Source organism: Pteropus medius, unplaced genomic scaffold (assembly GCF_902729225.1).
Source record: "Pteropus medius unplaced genomic scaffold, Ma_sr-lr_union100, whole genome shotgun sequence".
In the NCBI taxonomy this organism is placed as follows: Eukaryota; Metazoa; Chordata; class Mammalia; order Chiroptera; family Pteropodidae; genus Pteropus; species Pteropus medius.
The window spans coordinates 8695923-8706961 of NW_024342471.1; positions in this window are offsets into that span (position 1 = coordinate 8695923).

The following is an 11039-nucleotide window of genomic DNA, read 5'->3' on the forward strand; positions in this document are numbered from 1 at the left end:
TGTCCTCACTTTGTAAATATTCATTGAGTTATACACTTAAAATTTGTGCACTTTTCTGTATCAGCATTATGCTTCAATAAAGTTTACATTAAAAGGGATAACTCTGAGGTTCTTGGTCTGGGCAAGTGGAGGCTAAAGTCATTTACTGAAAGGAAGAAACTATAGGACGAGCAGGTTTGGCGAGAAACACATAAGTTTTGTTCTTAAACACATAAGTTTTGTACACATATGTTTGGCACTTAATGGGACACTTATTAGTATTGTATTGACACTTATTAGCATTTTCATCCAAGTGGAAATGCTGATAGGCAGTAGGTATACAAGTCTGAAGTTTGGGGAAAAGATTAGGTTGGCGACCTAACTTGGGGGACTCACCATATAGATAATATGTAAATCCATGAAACTGAATGCATCACCTAAAGTTTAGTGTAGATAAAGAAAACATTTGAGGACTAAACCCTGGGTGCTCCAGCATCTAAAGATTGGGAATTGAAGAGAAACCGGAAAGAAAATTGAGAAGCGGACAGTGAAATATGAAGAAAACCAAGACAGAGAGGTATCTCAGAGGCCAAGTGGAAAACAGGTTCCAAGGGGAAATGATCAACTGTAACAGATGTTCCTGGTAGGTAGAGTTAGGTAAGGATGGAGAGCGATTCTTGATGGAGGTCGTTGGTGACTTCCATAAGAGCACTTTGAGTGGTGTGGTAGAGACAAAAGCCTAATTGGAGTGGGATTAAGAAAGAAAGTAGGGAAACTAATTAGAGACAAAGAGTATAAATAACTCTTTTGATGAGTTTGACTTGTTTTATAGGGGAGCAGAAAAGTAGGGTATAAATAGAGTTTTAATTCCTATTGAGAGAAGTGTGGGATAGAGTATTTAAAAGGGTTATGGGGTTAAGAGAATTGATTTTCTTTTAAGAAGGTGGATAATATAACTTGTTTGTATACTTATAGGAATAATAAATAGGGAGGAAATTCTTGATGATGCAGGGGATGCTAGAGTGATCTTATTCAGGAGGCTAGAGAGGATGGAATCTAACTTAGGGAAACTGACTTAGCTGAGAGCATGGACAATTCACCCATAGGAACTGTAGGGGAGACAGAGCACATTGGTAGAGATGCAAACAGGTCAGTAGATGTGGAAACTATCTTCTGATTATTTCTGTTTTCCCAGAGAATTTGGAAGCACAATGTTCAGCTGAGAGTAAGAGGGACATGGAATCGGTGTTTTGGAAGCAGAGGTATGAAATAGTCACCTTGGAGATAGCGAAAGTGTGAGTCTCAGAATTGGACAATAGTTTTGCAGGCAACATTTGATAAGTGCATCATACTTATCCACTAAAACTATGACTTTCTGGGTCTCGAACACAGTATTTTCTCCACATCAGTACAATTGGACTTGTCATTAATCAAAACACCCGTTTTTTACTTATGGTGCAGGCAAGATGGAGGAAACCCATTACAGCCTTTCTCTCTCACTGATTGTAATTAAAATCTCTGACCAAAATACAAAACAAAAAACTACCTGAAGACTGTGAAAAATTAATAATAACAGGCGGATTAGGGAGGGAAGTCAAAATTTGAAGACTGCCCACTATGGCAGTGGTGAATTTCCTGGTGGTGTTTTGTTTTTTTCTTCTTTCATCCCCTGCTTTCACCCAAGGGTTGGTCAAACCTGGGAACTGTACAACAGGTGCAGACAGTAAAAACTCCAAGGAAACCTCATCTCTCTATCCAGAGGACGGGGAAAAGGGGCCTTTGTGAGCTGGAGTGTGTGGGGAGAATCCCTACTTTTTTTCTCTCCCAATTCTAACCCAAGGCCCCCCCAACTGTGGAACTGCACTGTTATGGGGGATGGTGTTACTGACATAGTCACCTAAAACTCTGAAGAAAACCCATTTTTCTAGACAGAAGAACTGAAAAAAGGGGCCACTGTGGTATAAATGTTTTAAAATGTAGATTCTATTTTTGTTCAGATATGGTGAAGCCAACAGATCAGGAAATGATTGTCACTAAAAAAGATGGTCACTTGAGGCCACACGAAGCCATAAGCAAGAACACTGAGGTCCATCACAGGCAGAGAGGGGCACTGGAGGAGAGCCTTTATTGTAGTTTTTGAGATTAGGGCACAAGAATAGTGACCTGGAGGTGATTGGGAGGCAGGGGCTCAGGATTAGTTAATTTGCATATGAAAGGCATACGGGAAAGAGTCATTTCCCATCTCTAGGAATCCACTAACCCTAGGAGGGGAAGTCCTCCCTGGTCAGCAAGGCCCCGGATGTCAAAGCATCAAATATATAAACTAGAAAACCTGCTCAAAGTACCAAATATATAAACTAGAAAACCTGATTAATTACAGTGGAGACTGTGGAGGGAATCCCCTTTTTTTCCTCTCTCTTTTCTCTTGCCACTTCACTCCAGAGGTGGTCTGAGTCGTATGGAACTATAAGACGACATGGGAGGCTTGTGGCAACATGGGAGAACCCCATTTTTCTAGACAGAAGAATCTGGGAGCCAGAGAGTTGGGGCGGGGGGAACATTCCAGGAAGGAGAGAGCTGTGTGTGAACTAACAGAAATCCTGGGCCCATCCCCAAGTTGCAGAACACACCTACAGACGCTTAGTAAGGGCTTTGGGAACTGAACTACAATATGCACCATCATCACCTGAGTCCCAGACTAACCCATGAGTGACACATGAGGGGCAGATCCAAACAGCATAGCAAAAACTGCAAATGAACTGACATTGGAACCGCCACCCATAGAAGGTGAGACAGAATTTGTAGTATGAACTAGAGTTGACTTGATAGCTAAAATACAAATAATCAACATGCAGAGGATTTTCACAGGACTCAGAGTTCTATAATATAATATTCAAGATGGCTAGGATATAATCCAAAATTACATACCAAGAACCTTGAAATTCTGATCAATTTTCAAGGGGAAGGAAAATAAACAGATGCTAATTCTAAAATGACCCAGTAGTTAGCATTATCTGACAGACACTTTAAAGCAACTATTCCACCATCCTCCCTGAGGTAAAAGTAAACACCCTTGAAATGAATGGAAAGGTAGATAGATAGTCTCAGTAGAGAAAGATAAAATTGTAAAACAGAACCAAATGGCAATTATATAAAGCAAAAAAAAAAAAAATTTCCTGGAGGAGCTCAGTAGCAGAATAGAAATGACAGGAGGTGAGGCATGTGGACATCCAGGGGAAGAGACTGACAGGCAGAGGGGCCAGGGCAAAGCGCTTAGACTCCACTTAAGCCTCCTGGATACTTACTAACCTTCAGAGTTGCATTGAAAACTTCCAGAGTCAAAGATTTCATGGAGTTAGAGGAACAAATTTACTTATTGGAATGGACCCAAATCACTTCCTTTTCGTTTTCTTGGAAACTCCGTCACGTGTGGGTTGAAGGATCCAACAGCTGTTGGTTTTATCCGTGGTCTCAAATGATTGGGGACCATGGGAGCAATGTACTGGCTGTCTTCTATTAACACTTTACCTGTGAGAGATAAAGAGATAAAGCACAATAAAACGTCTATTTTAAGCATTAGCTTTTCTGTATACATATCCATATCACACGTTTTAAACGGTTTTTCTAGCTTGATTTTTTTAAAATATTAACTAAATAACAACATAGGAAAACTAATTTATGAACACTCAAATGTTAGAAGTGTATTTGTTAGTTCATATTTTAAGTTTATATTTTCTAATTGTAAAAAATAATAATATTGTAGAAAACATGAAAAAGACAGAAAAGTAGAAACAGAGGGAGAAAACCAAATTTTACCAACAAATGTTACTATTTAGAGATATTTCCTTTTAGAATTTTTCTACAGTTCTCATTAAAGTAATTGAAATCATACTGTATATCCTGCTTTATTTAAACATCATTTTGATAATAACTACAGTGTTATTATAAATTCTTTATAAATTATTCTAATGGCTGCATAATATACCATCATGTAGGTGTTCCATAGTTACTTAACCACTCTTCTATTGTTAGAATCTATGTTTATTTTTATTTTTTCACCATCACGAATATGTATTATGGCACATAAAGCTTTTTATGTTCTGGTTTAAAAAATAAACAAACAAAAAAATATGATAATCTCAACTGATGAAGCAAATGCATTAACAGAATTCAACATCCATTCATGATAAAATCTCTCAAGAAACTAGGAACAGAAGGCAACTTCTCTAACCTAAAAAAAGGGGGATCTGCACAAGGGCACCATACTGAATGGTGAAAGGCTGAATGTTTTCTCCTTAAGACTGGGCACACGGCAAGGATATTCACTCTTGCCGCTCCTGTTCAATATGATCCAGAAAGTTCGAACAAATGCAACAGGCAAAGAGAGGAGAAAGACACATGGAATGGAAAGGAAGAAATAAAACTGTCTCTCTCAGTAGCCAACATGATTGTCTATGTAGAAAATGCTATTAAATTTACCAAAAAAAGCTCCTAGCACTAATTAGTAAAGAGTTTGGCAAAGTCACAGGGTACAAAGTGATAAGATATAAATCAATTGTATTTCTACATACTGGCAACAAGTAATGGAAAAACAAAATTAAATAAATAATACCATTTATAATTGCATCAAAATAATGAAGTACTTATAAATATAACCAAATATATGACAAATATTTATGCTGAAAACTATAAAGCACCAAAGAAGGAAATCAAAAAAGACCTAAATAAATAAAGTGATATAACATGTTCACTGATTGGAAGGCTGAATTCTGTTAAGATATCAGTTCTCCCCAAATTGACATATAGATTCAACACAAGCCCAATAAAAATCCCATCAGGATTTTTTGGTAGGTATCAGTAAATTGATTCTAAAATTTATATGAAAAGGCAAAGGAATTATAAAGCTAAAATAATTTTGGAAAAGTAGAACATTGTTGAACATTATCTGATTTCAAGACTTACTATACCACTACACTAATAAAGACAGTGCAGCATTGGCAAAAGGATAGATACATAGATCAATAGAACAGAATAGAGAGTCCAGAAATAGACTGACACAAACATGGCCAATTGATTTTGTTAGGGTAATGAGGAAGGATTGTGCTTTCAACAAATGATGCTGGAGTAATTGGACATCATATGCAAAAACGTAAACCTTGACCTATACCTCACACTTTTTATTTTAAAACTTTAATTGATGGATCATAGACCTAAATGTAAACCTGTGAAACCTTAAGAAGAAAGCAAAGGAGAAAAATCTCACCTTGTGTTAGACAGAGTCCTTAAATGCAACATTAAAGCAAAATTCGTAGAAGGAAAATTTAATAAATTGGACTATAAGGATAGAGAACACATCAGTGTTGCCAGTATTTAAGGGTAGGGGAGGTTTTGACTACAAAGGGGTAACACGTGGAAACTTTTAGGGGATGATGAACCATTCTGTATTTTGCTCGTGGTAGTTACATGACTGTGCATTTGTCAAAACTCACAGAACTATATACCAAAAAGTAAATTTTACTGATGTAAATTATAATTAAGTTACACACAGATATATAATATATGTATGAATTCTTTAAGTTTTTCTCTTCATATTACTATCAAGTCACATCTCAGAGATTCTGTAATTTTCTTGAGCCCAAGATTAGGAATGCCTTATCCCTGTTAACTTTCCATTTTCTCCCATTCTAGAACCTAAAACTTCATCATTTGGAATTTATTCTCTTTGAGTAGGTTACTCTTTATGTCTCAAGAAGGTCCAACTCCTATTATCGAGAGTGGAAAAATAACACACCATCTGCCATTAGCACTTTAGCAGGGATCCATTTATCAGGTTAACTAGCCGTCATTATGGATGGCAGTGAGCAGGCCTCTGAGGGCCAGGACACAGGACAGATGTGCTTTGATGAGAGGAAAGGGAAAGAAAGGCCTGCAGCACAGCGCAGCAATAGGGCACTAGAGGCTAGAGGTAGAGGCGGGAGGGCAGTGATCAGAGAGCAGAGCTGAGAGCATGCCAAGAACACACTGCGCTAACTTCACAGCTTTGCCTCCAGCTGGCTCTGGACTTAAGCCAGTCTCTTCCTTGAACTTTTATTTCCTCTCTTCTGAATCTGTCAAGTCTCTACTCACATCTGTTCCATACTGTAACCAAACTCTCCCTCGGTCTCCATTTATTCAACAAATATTTATCATAACTGACTCTAATAACACTCCCTTCTTTTTTTACAATGCTAAAGCCCTTTTATATCTACTTATCTCTTTTGATCCAAAAGAATTAGCCCTCATTTCCAGAGATGGAAATAGAGTCTCAGTAATGTTAAGCGATTTACCCAAGGTCACTCTCTTAATACTGAGGCCTGGACTCTTTCCATTAGCTATACTCTGCTGCCCCCTACTGTGTACTTAGCATTAAATACTTAATTACAAAGAACATGGTTGCTACAATCCAACAGTGTTTACATTTGTTAATTTAAGAAATATTTATTGAGATCCTACTGCATACCAGAAAGACAAACATGGTCCTTGTGCACATGGGGCTTATGATGTATAGGGGGATATACAATTACACAAATAATCGTGATCACAATTTGGATAAGTACTCTGAAGTACAAGGTATATATAAAGACAGTGCTTTATATATATATAAAGGTATAGGTCAGGGGTATGTAGCTTAGTTTGGAGGCTTAGGGCAATTTTGTATGAAGATTCTATTCCACAGGAATAGATTATGTATTGGCTATGGAGGAGGTTAATGAGGCATCAAGGATACCTCCCAGCTCTCTGATATGACTAGGCAGATGGAGTACAGTTACTAAGTTGGGGAAGCCTAGAGGAGAATGAGATTTTGAATGGGAGGAACATGTCCTTGGTTTTTCCCTTTTGCAGTTTGGAAATCCTATGAGGCATCAGGTATAGATGTGGAGTAAGTAATTGGATCTATGAGTTCAGGAGCAAGGTCTAGGCTAGAGATAGAACTTTGGGAGTTGTTGGGATACGGGTGCTATTTGGAATTGTGGCGATGGATAAAATCTCTTAGTAAGAAAGATCCGAAACAGAAGACAGTTTAAAAAGGCCCTGAGAAACTCCTGAATTTAAAAGTTCAAGTGGAAGAGACAGAACTGAAAAGAAAACTAGGAATGAGGGGCCAGCGAGGTAGGGAGGAGAATCAGGAGAGTGTGATAGTGACCAAGCCAAGGAAAGAGTGTGTTTCAGGAGGGAGACTGGCCAACTCTGGTGGAAGTTCTGAAGATATCAAGTAAAAGTTAGTTACCTGGCTAGCCTCGTGAAACTGAGGCCCAGTAGTTTCAGAGGCCTAGAAGTCGAGAGGACCAGACCAAGACCTCCTATAAAAGCCTCCAGAAGCTGCCATAGTGTGTGGTTTTGGATCAGTGATCTTCATACTCTTTTTATCACATACCATCTAAAATAATCTTGATAAATGATGTCACCCATAATTAAAGGGTACTTCCCTGAAACTACTATATTTAATTGTCTCTTCGTTACCTCAGGATTTATTATTGCCCCAGGCAATGCACCATAGTAAGATCCAGGGTGGGCCAGGGATATGCCTTTCTTATGAAGACTAGCGGAACTCTAATTATGAAGGAAAAGTCAGCTTAGAGCCTCAACCCCAGGAGCTTTCTCAGAGTACATATGAAAATTGAGGATCTAGAAAATAATTCTCTTAAAAATATCATGCATGAGGACCCCTTAGAAAGTCTTCATGTATCATAAGGGTGTTGCATACCTCCATTTGAAGGTCAGTATTGCAAAGGATTAGGGGCAATCTGAAACTACTGCCGGATTCATGGAACCTGGAACTGACGATGGGGTCAGCTGGCCCTGATGAAATCAGACCCCCACATTAAATGCCTGAAGAGTATAAGGAGATTCAGAGATAGGTGTAGGTGGTTTGGGGGATCCTCCAAAAGCTTGCCAATTCAGGCATCTCCTACCACTCCAGGGGACCATCTGAAACTATATCATGGCTCTTAGAAGCAAGAGCCAGCCATCAGGGCCTGCTGGCTTCAGTGAAATTAGAGTCTAATCCAATTTAGCAACATGAAGGTGAGACCTAATTTTGAAGCAATGTAACTGATTACTTAGTACACCCATCTAAACTATCCATCCCAACTCATTCATTCTCTCAACTCCCATGTGTTAGGCAGTGTGTGAGGTGCCAGTGTTAGCAACAACAACAAAAAAAGTGTAAGCCATAGGCCAAGCCCTTGAGAAAGCTCAGAATAGACTTTAAAACAAATAATCATAATACACTGTGATAAAGATACATGCAAAAGCTGGTGGGGAGCACTGAAGTGTGTCTTGGATGAGAGAGTTCAAGGAAAACTCCCAAAGCAGGTCACATTTGAGTTATTTCTTGACAAGCATATAGTCCATATAGAAAAAGAAATGGTGATGGAAATATGTTCCAGGCAGAAGAAGCAGCATGCCACTTTGGCAGCCAGTGTCAATGTGGCCCTCAACTTTTAAAGGGCAGAGCTGGCTTCATGGGCACGTAACTCTGCAGTCACACAGGCCTCGCACTTAGAGGATCTCCCACATTTGCTTTAATGCTCTGTTGCCACTGTCTTGGAGTTCTTAATATTTTAAAAACAAAGGGCCCTGCACTTTGGTTTTGCACTGGGTCCCACAAATTATGTAGCGTGTCCTGCAAGGAGGCAAGATGAAAGCAGGGAGACCTGTTGGAAAGCTACTGCTGTAGTCCAAGTAAGAGATAATGAGGGAACTAAATTAAAGTCTTGTCATAGCAGTAACACAGATCCACATTGTACTTTTCAACATCTACCTAGTGCTCCTCTGTTTAGAAGTAACAGTTTCTCCAACTGGAAAATGTTTAGGTTGATTTTGGTCTTTTGTAATTATGAAGAATGTTGCAATGAATAATTTTATACATTTGTTTTTCTACATATGCAAGGATTCTCTATCAAGGATAACTTCTGAAAATTAGAGTTGATGGGTCAAAGGCATGCTCATTTTCCAGGAAAATAGGCATTGCTAATTTGTGCTCCAAAGAGAGTATACCAATTTATAACCCTTCAAACAGTACTTTCGTCATGCCCTCTTTAACACTCTGCAATATCCAACTATTTTATATTTGCAGGCTTGTAGGTGAGAAAGCAATAGCTCATTATTCTAATTTGCCTTTCTTGAAATACAAGTGAAGTTGGTCTTTTTAAAAATATGTAAGTCCATTCATATTTCTGTTTATGTTAAGCTCATTTTGTCCTTACCATTTTTGAATTGGATTATAGGTCCTTTTCTTATTGGTTTCTAAGAGCTGTCTTATGTTAAGAAAATTAATAATAAACATTTTACCTAGTTTATTATAAAATGTACTTTATTTGTGGGTTTTTTATGGTGAGTGACATTGATTAACAAAATCCAATAAATTTCATCTGTATACTTTAACAGTAAGGTATATATATATTTACACTGTGTGTTCATCTCCCATAGTTAGATTTCTTTCTGTCATCACATATTTGTCCCCCTTTACCCCCGTCTACCTCCCCTCCTCTCCCCACTCCCTACCCTCTGGTAACCACTAGTCCATAGTCCATGTTATGGTGGGGAGGAGTTGCCAGTAGATAAAGACCTGAGTTTTTGAACCTGCCCACCTAAGTGAACGGCTTTTGCTTATATTTTAATATATGCCCTCTTTTTAGGGAATGGCCTTTAGAAAGACTATTACACTAACTTTTTAAAAAGTTCAACTTATATTTATTTATTTTTTGAATAGATAATATAGGTACATATTTAAAAAAAAGTCAAAGGACACAAAAATGTATACGGTAAAATATCTCCTTCTCAACCTGTCCTCAAACCACATAGTTTCCCTCCAGGAAGGTAATCACGGTTATCAGTGCCATAGAGACCTTCCTATTTTCTGTGTAAGCAAGAAGGTACACACACACACACACGCACACACGCACACTCCCCATTATTACAGAAATAGTAGCATACTATACCCAGTATTCTGTATCTCGTTTTTTTTCATTTAATGTTACATTTTAGACATAATTTCCTAATAGTTTATAAAGTGCTTCCTCATTATTTTTAATGGCTGCATAGTATTCCATTGCATGACCATCACTTTGAATATGCTCTTAAGGGAAAAATCCAAGTGGAAAATACCCTCAAATCATTTGGGGCTGGATCTTGAGAGTGAGGCAGGGGATTGAAATGAGACTTCTCTACATCCTAAATAATTGGACCCTTTCCTTCCTCATGTCTTTACCAATCCCCTACCCCCCCACCACCATTTTCTGCCAATAAAACTTCACACAATCTTTCATTGCTTATAACTTTTAAACACACAATGTGGTGATAATGTTCAGTGTATACCGTATATAAAACAATTAGTTTATAAAACACTACCTGTTTATATAGGCTCATCTCAAATGCTACTTCATTTTTGCTACTTCTATCATCTGGGGAAAGGTGGAGGATGAGGGACCTCATCAGATATTAAAGGTGATCAGATAGTGAGAACGAGGGGTTCTGGCTAAAATGACTTAGCAGGGTTTTTGCTAAAGCTAGATTTACAAAGAAATGCACAGATGGGCCTAGGAGAAGTTTCGGAGCCTGACTAAGGTTTGGCCAAGCAAAGAATCTTTGTCACCAAATGGAAGGTATTCTGATACCTGCAATGAGAAGCCAACGTGATCTAGGGAATAAAAAAAAAGTTCCATGGGATCATAAAGAGCACAGTGTCTTGGAACTTCAGGAGCTTTAGTTCAGTTCTCAACTTCTCTTGCCTTGTTGTAATAGCCTCATAACCCACCTCCTTCTTACATCAAGAACTATTGTGAGGAAAGCATCTAGCATAGTGCTGGACAATGCAAGTAACCAGTGCACGCAAGTTCCCCCTCTAGTCTCTTCTCCACGCTGGTACCAGATTTATACACTTAAGAGTCGTCTTCTTTCCTATGGATGATTGTCTTAGCTCATAGCCAGCCTCTCTACTTGCATACTTGCATGCTCGAGGACATTGCTTCAGCAATTATCTCCCCTCTCCTGCAGCATCCATTTTTCCCTCTCCACTG